Source organism: Solanum pennellii, chromosome 10, assembly GCF_001406875.1.
Source record: "Solanum pennellii chromosome 10, SPENNV200".
Classification (NCBI taxonomy): domain Eukaryota; kingdom Viridiplantae; phylum Streptophyta; class Magnoliopsida; order Solanales; family Solanaceae; genus Solanum; species Solanum pennellii.
Genome location: NC_028646.1, coordinates 25090759 through 25104274, shown reverse-complemented (window position 1 = coordinate 25104274; position 13516 = coordinate 25090759).

Here is a 13516-nt window from a genome sequence, read left to right as displayed (position 1 = left end):
AGATTACAAGTATCCCTTCATATTCCCTTACCATGTGCCTACATGTGATGTGTCCAAGTTCTACCATTGGAAAGTAGAACAACCTAATCGGAGTAGGATAGAACTCTGGATTCCATGTCTTGCTACCATGGTCTATATCGATTATTGCCTATTGTCATCATATGGAATACCTATTAGCATTTGAGGAGTTTATGGAGTTTAGGCGGTGGTATGGGACACTATCTAGACATTGCACAATAGACTTTGAAGGTGTTATGTGGAGTTCCCAGATCTTGTCTATGACCATTATTTGAATTTCCTTTATGTGATGTATGACTCTTAATGAACTAATGACTTATGTTAACGAGTATGTAAATAAATGAGTACCTAATCTAATGTGACTTAAGGATTCCTTAGTTAAAGTGTGAAGAGGGCATAGGGGATGATCTCTTCATGTATTATCTTTGGAGGTCTTGAGGATGACTCTAGTTTGGGAAGTTGGTTGATTTTGTGGACATGATTTAAGCCTTAGGTAGTCTTAAAGATTATTTAGGTAATCTTGAAGAGGTCACTATGGACGTTATCTTCTTGATTTACTTAAGTAGGTCTTTTGATAGCTTTTGGGAATAGAATGTCATATCATCTATGTGTTGGTGATTTATGTGAGCATGATTCTATCCTAGGGAGTCTGTAAGATCTCTTGAGTGTGTGTGCAATGGATTGTATGGGTGGTTGCTTCACAACTCACTCAAGTGAGACTTAGAGTTCACCTTTGATAGAAGAATCTTACCTAGATGTTTATGATTGCTTTGTAAGTATGTATGTGACTCATTATAGGTAATCTTAAGGGTCGTTTAGGCACATCTTGAGAGGGTGTATCAACGATCTCTCTTTGTGTGACTTAAGTGAATCTTAGGATGACTTTAAGTGAGGAAATTACATGCTAGAAGTATCTTATGTGTTTCTAAATTGATTATGATGTTATTATGATTAAACTATAATTTTTAAATGAAAAGATGCATATTTTCAATGAGGTCCGTTTTCATGATTTTTAGGCATATAGACATACTTAGTACATGTGGTTGTACTAACTCCATACTTCTTTCTATATAGTTCTTGGTAGGTGAGGAGCTTTGAAAAATGAAGACTTGGACTTAGAAGATCGTTCAAGAGAAGTTGAAGTATGTCCTCACTTGACACGAGGGCATATATGTATTTTATGTTTTCATTCAAAGTATTGTAATAAACTAAGTATTTCTATATTCGTATTTTGAAGTATGGGTCGTGTCCTAAGTATTCTTGTGTCTTAAGATGATGAGATTGAGACTTAGTATTTCTTATTACTTTTATATGAAAGAGATTTTAAAGACTATAATATGTTTTGTGAAAAGTTTTAATGTCGCACTACTTTTGACTATGTATATGCAATGAATGATATGAAAGAGGCTTGTCTAAGAACTCTAAGAGTTCGACGAGGCCGGTTACAATCCAAGATTGTACCCTAACTTCTAGGGTATGGTTTCGGGATGTGACCAGCTTGGTATCAGAGCATAGGATGGTGAAAGTAGTATTAGAAACCAAGAAGTCTCATCACGTCACGTCCAGTAGAATCTTCACCATCGGTGTGAGTCGCGACACATCTATAGGCGAGAGGCTATAGGACAATAGAGTTTCCCTTATTTCCTACTCCTATATAGTGTGGTAGAGTAAATGTTATGATTATCCTTCTTATAAGTTTCCTTTTGTTTTCTAGGAGATGAATACTAGAAGCATGACCGCTAGAAGGTTAAAAGAGGAGAGGGTGAATGAAGAGGTTCCCCCTCAAGTTGAGCAAGTTCCTCAAGGTGGGCAAGAAGTTCAAGGTTCTCAAGATGCCCAAGTGTCTCCCCGAGGTGATCCTATTCCTAATGTGGAAGGAGGTATTGAGGTTCCGGAGATGTCTAATAGGGAGATTAGAGAGGCTTTGATTGCTATAGCTTGAGCCGTGACTATGCAAGCTAATTTGAATATGATGCCTAGGGCTATGGAGAGTACTACGACATCTAGGTTGAGAGATTTTGTAAGGATGAATCCTCCTATCTTTCTTGGCTCTAAGGTAAATGAGGATCCCCAAGAGTTTCTTGATGGAGTGTACAAAGTTTTGAGTGCTATGGGGGTTACATCTACGGAGAAGGCGGAGTTGGTTTTGTACCAATTGAGGGATGTTTTTCAAATTTGGTACACTTAATGGAAGGATAATAGGCCGTAAGGATCGGGTCGTATTGAATGGGAAGAATTTAAGGAAGCTTTTCTTGGTATGTACTTTCCCGAGAGAGGAGAGAAATTAAGGTGGAGGAGTTTATCAATCTCAAGCAAGGCAATATAAGTGTTGCAGAGTACTCTTTGAAATTCTCAACTTTGTCTAGGTATGCCCCTTCTCTTGTGTCTAATCCAAGAGATGAAATGAGTCGTTTTATGACGGGGGCAGCCGACTTAGTGGTGGAAGAATGTCGTACCGCTATGTTGCATGATTTATGACCCTAGCTAGACTCATGGTGTATGCACAATCAATTGAAGAGTCTAAGATTAGGAGGATGGCTAGAAGCTTGAAAAGGAGTGCAACCTAGGTTCAAAAAGGGGGTTCAAACTCAAGAGGGACCTAGTGTTCCTAAGAAGAAGTTTGAGAAAGGAGGTGGTTCTAGCAATGGCAAACCTACATGTGCCACTTGTGGTAAGAAGCATCTTGGTGAGTGTCTTTTGGGTATGGGGATTTGCTTTGGATGTGGAAAAGATGGCACAAGGTGAGAGATTGTCCAAGCATTTCTTCTAAGAACGAGGGTAAGCAAGTTGCTCCTAGTGTTCCAAAAGATGATGCTTCAACAAAGAGGCGTTTCTATGCACTCCGTTCTATGGTGGCGAAGCCGGATGAGAAGGAGAGTGATGATGATGTTGGTAAGTTCTCTTTCTTTAGTTAAGATATGAGTTCCTTCTAAGTGGGGGAGTATGGTTTGTAGATAGGATAGAAGTCCTTGAAATTGTTGCTTGTGCATGATGTTTAGGAGTTTGGTTGTAATTGAATTTCATTAACTTCTTGCATTATGTGTTCTATGAAGCATTTATTTAATTGTAAGAGGTGTCTATATGGTATTAGCATGTTTATATCATGAATTGTATAAAATTAGAACTTTTGAAAAATTGCTTTAAAATGGCTTTAAAGAAAACCACTGTTGCATTAAAACTGCATGCTGCCATATTTTTGAAAAAAGGACTAATTGATTCGTTTGCCTAAAAATATTGTAATGTGGTTAGAACTAATCTATATGAGTAGGGTATTGAGTATAAAATGAGTTTTTACTATTTGAAATGAAGAATCTTACCTTGATGTTTATAATTGCTTTGTAAGTATGTAATGTGACATTATAGGTAATCTTAAGGGTCGTTTAGGCACATCTAGAGAGGGTGTATGAGTGGTCTCTCTTTATGTGACCTAAGTGAATCTTAGGATGACTTTAAGTGAGTAAATTACATGCTAGAAGTATCTTATGTTTTTCTAAATTGATTTATGATGTTAATATGATTAAAATTTGATTTTAAAATGAAAAGATGCATATTTCCAATCTAGACCATTTTCATGATTTTTAGGCATATAGCCGTACTTAGTACATGTGGTTGTACTAACTCCATACTTTTATCTATATAGTTCTTGGTAGGTGAGAAGCTTTGAGAAGTGATGACTTGGACTTAGAAGATCGTTCAAGAGAAGTTGAAGTATGTCCTCACTTGACTTTAGGGCATATATGTCTTTTATATTTTCATTAAAAGTATTGTAATAGACTAAGTATTTCTATATTCGTATTTTGAAGTATGGGCCGTGTCCCAAGTACTCTTGTGTTTTAAGATTATGAGATTGAGACTTAGTATTTCCTATTAATTTTATATGAAAGAGATTTTGAAGACTATATTATATTTTGTGAAAAGTTTTAATTCCCAACTACTTTTCACTATGTATATGCAATGAATGATATGAAAGAGGCTTGTCTAAGAACTCCGAGAGTTCGACGACACCGATTACAATCCAAGATTGGAACCTAACTTCTAGGGTATGGTTTTGGGATGTGACAATGTATTACATGTAAAGTTACAATGAAGTTACTGTAAAGTCACTGTAAGGTTACTTTAAGATTTCTATAAATTGAATATAATTTGGAATGTGTCTTATGTTGTGATTATCGATTTGTTTGATGTCTCTTAAACTATTTTATGAAGGTTTTATATCAAAATATCATGAAAGCATGTTTCTATAATAAATATCCCTTTTTCATGGTTTTTGCATGACTTCCATACTTAGTGCATCTAATGTGCTAACCCCTTATTTTCCATTTTTGACTAAAGTGTAAGGAATTGGAATTTTTGATATGCCGTGGAGGATGGATAGGATTCTAAGGGTTGAAGATGAAGTATCGTTGAGTCCTCATCGACTCGAGGAATATACTCACACGTTCTTTTATGTCTTAGTCTTCATTTTATGTCGTGTATGGACTTAGTCCCAAATGTTGTATTCTCGAAAGTTTATATGGTTCAATGAGATATTGTAAACGTTTATTGTTTTAATGAAAGTCTTCCACTTGCATATGTTATTGATAGAGTTCTTCGTTTGTGAAGAAAGTTTTAAATTCTTACCTATTTTAGAGTGTTTATTATGTGATGATTGATACGAGTGGCTTTAGTGAGACTTTTCAAAGTCTCATATGTCGTGTGGCGACTCAAGCATGCTCTAACTTCTACGGTGTACCTGTGATTCGTGACAGTAAAGTTATTCCATTTCATCAGATATCACGCAATCCATGTTCAATAAGATAAGCCTTTACATCATTTACACTCCCTACCTAAGGTTAGTCTAAGACTCACCTAATTAAAACATGAAGAGACCGCCCATACACCCTCTTCAAGACTACCTAAGCAATCCTCAAAGCTACCCTAGATAAGACCCTTTCTATTCAACATACTTTATAAAGAGAACCTATTTCAATAAACCCAATTTAAAAGACAATCATTCATTTAGAGGACTTCACATAATGGTCTTGAAAATACCTAGGGAACCCACATCCTAGTATCTTCAAAACCTACTCGTGCCATGTCTTGTTACCGTCCCATTCCACTACCTAAATATTGTAGAACATCTCCAACACTAGAATGCATCCTACATGATGAGAATAGGCATTAACCGACATAGACCATACTATCTAGGCATGGAATCCGGAGTCTATCCTACTCCGAGAGAGGGTGTTATACTTGTCGAGGGTAGAACTAGGACACATCCCATGTAGGAACATGGTTAAGAAATATCAAGGGTTTCTTTGTACTCTAGTCTCAACTTAGGTAGAGCTACTCCCAAAGCATATTCACTCGATGCTTAGCCTTGTTTCTTATAGAGTAATTTCAATCACAATAAGTCATATAAAAAGGCAACAATTCTTACTCTTACCAAAACATAATACCTCTACCAAGGATGGGTCCACTAGGAATGCCATTCAATGGTTATAAGGATAGCTCAATTACTTCCTTAGAGATGGTTTCATGATGTTCTAGCCAACCTATCCCAAGTCCAACATTCACATAAGAAGGATACCATTACGGCTTTCAACTTCAAGGATATCATAACCTTCTTTCTATATTGAAGGTTCCAAGTCATTGACCTTCTTTACTTGTTCAAGGTCTTACATCAATCATTCATACACATACATGACAAGGGTGCTTAAGCCTACCAAGTCAATAGATCACATATTCACATATCTTTCATGCATCAATATGAGGGGCTTAGGTCTACCAAATCGAGACACAACATTACTCATATCATTTATACAATATCATTCAAGTATCAACTATGGACACTAAGTCTACCACGCAAGACACCACATCAACAAATATAGAAACTCATCATAGTTTACCATAGCCACATATAATCATTTAAAGGACAACATGCTTTGACCTCACACATACATGTACAACATCACCATATACCATTAATTTAAGAATAATCATAACATAATTACTTATACAAGATCATATAAGCATTACAAGAGTACTTCACTTCATATCTTCATATTATACAAGATCACACATATATCATATCATAAATCACTTTACATAGTCATATAAGCAATAACATATTCCACATAATCACATTACTTCACATGAACATCTTGACATTATAACATCATGTAAGCCCTAACATGATACTACTACAATTTACATAATAATGCCGATAAGGCCATGATCATCATATATTATACAGATAAATAACGCCACCATAAGTGGACCATACAAATCAATAGCAATTATATATCAATTTTACATTATCTAAGGAAATTAGGTCAACTTACCTTCTTCCAATAGCCAAGATAACCATTCCTTAACGTCTCCAACAGTTCACAATATAATAGCATAATTTATCATAGAAATCAACATTACAACATAATCTAAACTCAACTCTATCATTATTATATCATAAACAATAGACCCACTTTATAGTCAAATTTAGAGATTTTAGAAGATCAAGAGTCATGGAGATTTTCATTGGAAAACATCAATTATACATCAATAACATCATGTCTTATTGTTTGAAAATGTTTCATGCAAGAACCCATGACTAAGAGTAGAAATTGGACTTCTTCATAAACTTTAAAATCACTTTGAAATTGGCTCTAAAGTGATAGCTAACCTTATATAAAGAACGCACATACCATATTATAAGAAATCCAAAGAGAATTGAAGAAGAACTCCATTTAAATCCATCATCTAAGCTCCATCTTGACTTTGAGTGTCCATGGAGGTTTTGGAGAAAACTTTGGGAGTTTGATTTAGGTGCTAGGGTCTAAATGACAGTTAAATCACTTTAACACACTTAAAATACCCAAATACACCTAAAAACCCGTCTGTACTATTTAAAAGACTTGGGGTGAATTTCCTAAAACACCCCAAGCTTGGCCGAGACTTAACAGCTTTTGCAGGCTCAAACCACGCCCACTTATGACGGACCGTCCTTTGGGGGTTCATGGTTTTGGTCTTCAGATAAACGATGATCATACTTTCAGTATCCATTGACACCCCAAGTTGACGAGTCATCGTTTGAACGAATGGCCGTAGTTTGCCACTGCATGCAGGTTGCCTGGCAGCTTCTAGCCCTTGAGTTGAAATCCTCCTCTAGGGCCCCTTGTGGGTTCTAGGTGGAGTCGTACCTGGACGTTAAACCCCTAAAAATGTTCATATAGGTATTAGGGACCTATTCTATCCATTTGAACTCCAAACAACACGTAAAAACAACACACAAGCACGTCTAAACGCTAACTTTCGAAGGTCTTGGACGTTTTGGGACGCTTTACTTCCAAACTCAACACACTGAATTATAACACTATAATTTATCATTTTAAGACCTTATAAACTCACGACACATATGTTAGGCTCTAGTTTCACCTAGTTCATTTTTAGGGTCGTTACATTGAGGAGGGCCCTTAACCTAACACCTAAGAAACCAAGAGGTTGCCAAAAATGGGGTGACCTATGGATAAGGAACACACCTTGTGGGTCCATCAAAGATCCGTAGGTCAGGTCCCCAAAATCCCATTTGCATACAAAACCATGAAGGCACAAAACGGCATGTGGTCCCACCGATGGTCCTTGGGTGGGGTCTCGTGGTCCACACTATTTTTCTAGTTTAGGCTCAGCCAATGAGAGGGTAGTTTGGTATATTGTTTTTAAGTTTTGCTTAGTTATTGGATGTTTATTTTAGGTTAATTATTGTATTTTAAGAATATGAGAACATTCATTTCATTCATTATTTCGAAGCACCCAAATCAAAACCCTTCTCTCCCAAATGTCTTCTCCCCCAAAACCCCATTGAAGAAGCGAACCAAGTTCAAGATAGGAGTTCAATATCCAACAATTTTTCTCCAATTTCTTGAGGAAAACAACCAATAGGTATGGTAGATTTGATTCTTGGGTAGCTATCACCCAAGAGTCCTTGTTCAAACACTCTTTTCAAAGATGAACTTTACCAAAAATTCTAGGGTTTCACTCAAGCCATAGGTTCTTGCATACGACAATTTCAAATGTTCAATTGAACTTATATTATAATTATTTGTTGTTTTAAGGTGAATTATTGAAGAAATTTCCCATGAAACCATGGATTTCCCCCAAGACCCTTTTTCATGAATGTTAGCTTGAATGAATGATAATTGGATTAATACTCTTATTGGATTTATGATGTTTTAGTTATTAAATTGAGTTACTATTCATGATTAGTACGTCAACTGAAATGTGTGATGGTGAATTGTAAGTATGACCCTTGCAGGGCAAGTTATGATCAACTTACATGTTGAACTAGAATCGTACTTGAGCTATTGATCCATTGGAAAGGTAGTGTTTAATTTAATTTATATATTGTGGTATTGATATGTATATCTTTATAGTGCCCTTACATGTGGAGGCTAATGATGATTATGATGTGAATTATATGTGTGTGAGTACTATGAGTGTGTTATCATCATGTTTAGAATGCAGTTGTATGAATGATGATAATTATGTGAAAGGCTATTCTTACATACACACACTCATGAATAAAGAATTAATGAAGTTTCAATGGTCAGTTTAATGATGATGTGTTGATTGAAAGGCTATTTATCAATTGTAAACTAATGAATGAATGTAGGGGTTGAGATGGATGCTCATTCGGTAGTTGAGGCGTAGTGTCTAGTAACAATCTCTATATATATTTCTAATGAATGATAATGACATGATGTGAAAGGAGTTTCTCACAATATAGGGATTCTTAGTTGAAATGTCATTCTCATCTTTGAATCTATGAGCTATCTTAATGAATGAATGTTGGGTTTTGGATGGATGCTCATCCGTGAGTTGAGGCGGAGTATCTAGTAACAATCTTTTGGCCCATACTAATGACTAAAGTAATAAATGTCAAATACTCCGCGGGGAATCATTCTAAGCACCGAGTGGATATGGATTGGGATGGATCTCATCCGTGAGTTAAGGCGAGGTATCTAGTAGCAATCCATTGAGATGGATGCTCATATGTGAGTCGAGGTGGGGTATTGCAGAAATCTCCCTATCCCATTACTATGTTCCCACATAGGTCTATAGCTAGTGGATCCACCTAAGCTAAAAAGTAATGGTTCTACCTTAGGAAAGTAAGAATCCCTTATCCAATGAGGGTGACATAGGGATTTCATCAATATCTCACATGGTCTATGTCGGTTAAGGCTTACCCCCACAAATAATATTAATGAAATATGCCTTCTCAAAAATGCACTGCTTAGTGTGGGTGGTAGTATGGGATGTCATTTATGCATTGCACAATTAGGATTTGAGAGTAGTTATGGTGTGTTCCTTTATAATGTTAAATGAATGGATGGGATCTTATGTGATGTTATTAAGGATTTTGATTTAATGTCTAATTTAATGAACGGAAAAGGGCCTAAAATACCCTCAAAGTATTGAAAATGGTACAAAATTACCCTTCATCCACCTATTGGCTCCAAAATGCCCTTTTCACCCACCTATTGGGTCCAAAATACCCTTGTCATCCACCTTTTGGTTCAAATTTGACCACTTATTTAACGGTTTTATATTTAAACTATTTAAGTATTTTTTAAAATACGTGGCGCTCAACTATTTGTTATAATTTAACTTATTAGTGTAATTTATAAATCAATCCACTACCCACCCAATACTAATTAAATCCCTCTAAATTAATGAACCCATCACATTATTAATGCAAGCTACTGCCAATTGAGTGTTTTTAAAAAATATAGAAGTAAATTATCATACATTCAAGTGGCTACATAAAAATCACCGATAAACTTAAAAGTCTGACTATGTTCATCTTAATTATTCTTACGTCTCAATTATGTGATGTTACTTCATAGGTAACTTTTTTTCAAAATAATATATTAAAGGTTTTAAAATAAATCATAAATATTTATAAAATTATATTTAAAAAAAAGTGCATGAATTAATTCGGGATGTATTATTTCTTTACCTTTAATCATAAATTTCTAATTCAATTTTGAAAGAAAGTGTCCTCCTAAATAAGCAGCTCAACCTAAATTTAATTGGGGCTTCGATTCGGACTCGAATAATTTTGAATGTCATTTTCAGTAATCTATAATTTCATCGTGTTTAAGTAGTGTTTATGACGATTTTGATATTAGAATTGAATTATTAATTGAGTGAGGTTTAGTTAGTAATGAGTGGGTAGTGGATTGGTTTATAAATTATATTAATAAATTAAATTTATAATTAATAGTTGAACGCCCAGTATTTAAAAAAATATTTAAAGAGTTTAATTTTAAAACAATTAAAAAATGGTCAATTTTGAACACAAAGGTGGATGACAAGGGTATTTTGGAGCCAATAGGTGGATGGAAAGGGCATTTTGGAGCCAATAGGTGGATGAAGGGTAATTTTGTACCATTTTCAATACTTTAAGGGTATTTTAGGCCCTTGTCCGTTTAATGAATGTGTTCTTAATGAAGTTAATGAAGAAGGTTTTCTTGTGTACTTAATGTAATGATGCATGTTTTACTTGGACTGTAATATGAGTTACTTCCTTGTCTTGACATAATGAATATGAATGTGCCTTGTCCTTGGTGAGTACAAGGGAGTACTTAATATGAATAGTATTATGGGATGCTACTCATACATAGCACAAGTATGACTTAGGGTTGCCTTTAGATTATGGTCCTAATGTGAAGAAATGACTTGTATGTTGGTTATGTTTATATTATTCCTGTTATACTTGTGTTCATAAAGTTTTATCAAAATGGCATAAATATATGACTTCAAAAAAATGTCTGTTTTAAGCGTGTTTTTGCATGGCAATCATACTTACTACTTAATTATGCTAACCCATATTTCCCTTATTTTACTACAAGTGTAGATTCTTGCAAGTGATTGAGTTCTCTAGTTCAAAGGCTTGGAAAGAGTTCTCCAAGATTAAGTTGTATGTCCTCATAGATCGAGGACACGTTCTTGATATTCCATTTCCTTTATTGTAATTGACTATGTTTAGTCATGTTAAGACTTTCGATTGTCAAGGTCCGTGACCCTATATTTATATTTAAAGATGTTGTTTTAGATGGCCATGTGAGATAATAGACTTCCGCTGTCTTCAAATTTTTTAAATGAGTATATGGATTGTATGTTTTCAAATAAAAATGTTAATTTCGTACCATTTTTCCTTAAAATTGAATGTTATGAGGCTTGTATGAGGCTCTTGATACACTTGTACGCCGTGTTGCTTCCAGGGCATAGGGTCGGGTGGTAATAGTAATTGATGAGTTGTAAGTCGGATGATGGACCGTCGTTGATGGGTCATCGATGAATTTTCAAAAAGTTGAGTTCCAATACTTGAACCATGAGTGTACAGTACAAGATGTGTTTAGACCTACGAGTCGTGGGTCATGACCATCGATTGAGTCGATATAATTTTTGCCAACTGCGAGTAACGGTGGAAGACCATGGGCCTCCATTTGTGTGACGGACCGTAGGTGGCCAGCCATCGATGAAGCTTATCAAAATGGATTTTCCTACATTTCCTTTTCCTACTTGGTTTAGGATTTAGTTTCTATAAATACTAGTTGTATTTTTTCGTTCTCGGGTGGCTAGAATTTTCGTGATACTTTAGTTTGACTTTGAGAATTATTATGCGAACACTTTCGACATTTAATTCCTAAAGTTAGTTTATGATATTTGCATTTGTTCTATTCAAAAATTTGTATTACATCTATTCTTATTGTAAGTTCATGATTTATATTTCAAACCCTAATATAGCTTGTGACTATTCAAGAATACACAACAAAATCCATAACTAGGGTTGTGGTAACCATGAGTAACTAATAACGTAAAACCAGTAATTAAGTAATTCTCAAATAGTATTTATGTATGTATTGTTAATCAATTCATTTTGAATATTTGTTTAATGGTGGCCAACGTCAGAACTCGCCTTATTCCTACTTGTCGGACCAACGAAGTAATGAAAGAGAAAGGGACTGACCAATAGAGATTTAGACATTATAATCTGTTGTCTAATAGCCTGACCCACTTACCTTGAGGGCTAAGCTGGGGTTAAGGGTAAGGATTAGTAAAGTATACAATCGTAGACGGACCATTTTGTGTGGTGAAATTCCCAAACGTAAAGGACCAATCACATAGGAGATACATAACTAACCAACCTTGTATGTTAACACTAGGATAGAGTTATTATTATTGGAATTATTGGAATTACTCTTGTGGGGAACACATAACCCTAGTTTCATCTCATATTGATATTACAAACTACAAGTTGTGATTACTTGTTACTAAAATAAATAAAATGTTACGTATTTACAAATCCCCCTTTTTTATTGAAGGTTGATTCAATAGACCCGGAGTAGTGTGCATAGTTTACTTCGATGGATCATTGTTTGGAGCTCAGATCGCCAAAATTGAGAGTACACTTCTCCACAGTTTTTTAGCCCAGAAGGCAGACAAGATTGAGTCTGTGAAACTTCATCAATGGATCACCAATCTGGTTTTTGCATCGCCTAATGTTCCTTTTCAACCCTTGAACTTCTTTTCAACCTGCACTAAAAACACAAATTATTGAAAGCAATAAAATAAAAGAAAACACTTGGGTAACCTCCCAAGAAGATCTTTATTTTGCGTCGTGGAACTACATAGTTCTTATTTCCTCAACAATTTTTTTGAGACTTGGGACAATGTTACTAGGCAACAATCCTTTTTTTCTTGGATTGAGATGAGTGGAGATCTTGCACAATTGTGTTTCCATCTGCTTAATAGATACTAAATGACCGGTCAGCATTTGGGATAAAGTAGAGAAGATCAATTCCTTCAACACTTTATTAGATCCTTCAACAAGTCCTTCAACCTTTTTGAAGATCCTTGTGAGAACTTTCTTGATTTGGTTCCTTCTCTCCAAGCTGGGTATATTTATTATTGATGATTATAGGGTGGAACATATCTATCTTTATCAGCCTCCCTATATCTCCAATTTCTACCTTGCCAACCTTTCCAACCATTATCTTGATTCTTGGTCAAACCTTGGTTCCTAATAATGCTAAAATCACCCTTCAAAACCAAAAAGTGAGCGATAATAGTCAGTTAAAACCCAACAAAGATTGGGTGTCGAATCCCACAAGGAGCGGTGCATCGTAGAGAATTCTTCATTGCAAGATTTTGATTTTAAACCATCTTATTCAGAGTAGTAAGAACACTTGGGTAGATGGTACCACCAACTTAATCTAAAGCTTTGTTGTCAGTTATCACAATCAAACTAAACTTCAAACAAAATCAGGGTTATTAATCAATCAAGGTGTGAGAGGATAGCAAATCATGGCATATATGAGTTATGTATTTATCTCCAGTGATGTGCTTACATGTATATATTGTGTAATCTTCAATAATGCTAATCAATTTTCAATTTCAAACCATCTACGCCTAGAATATCCTTTTGGTCTCATATAATTCTAATTTTTAACAACCA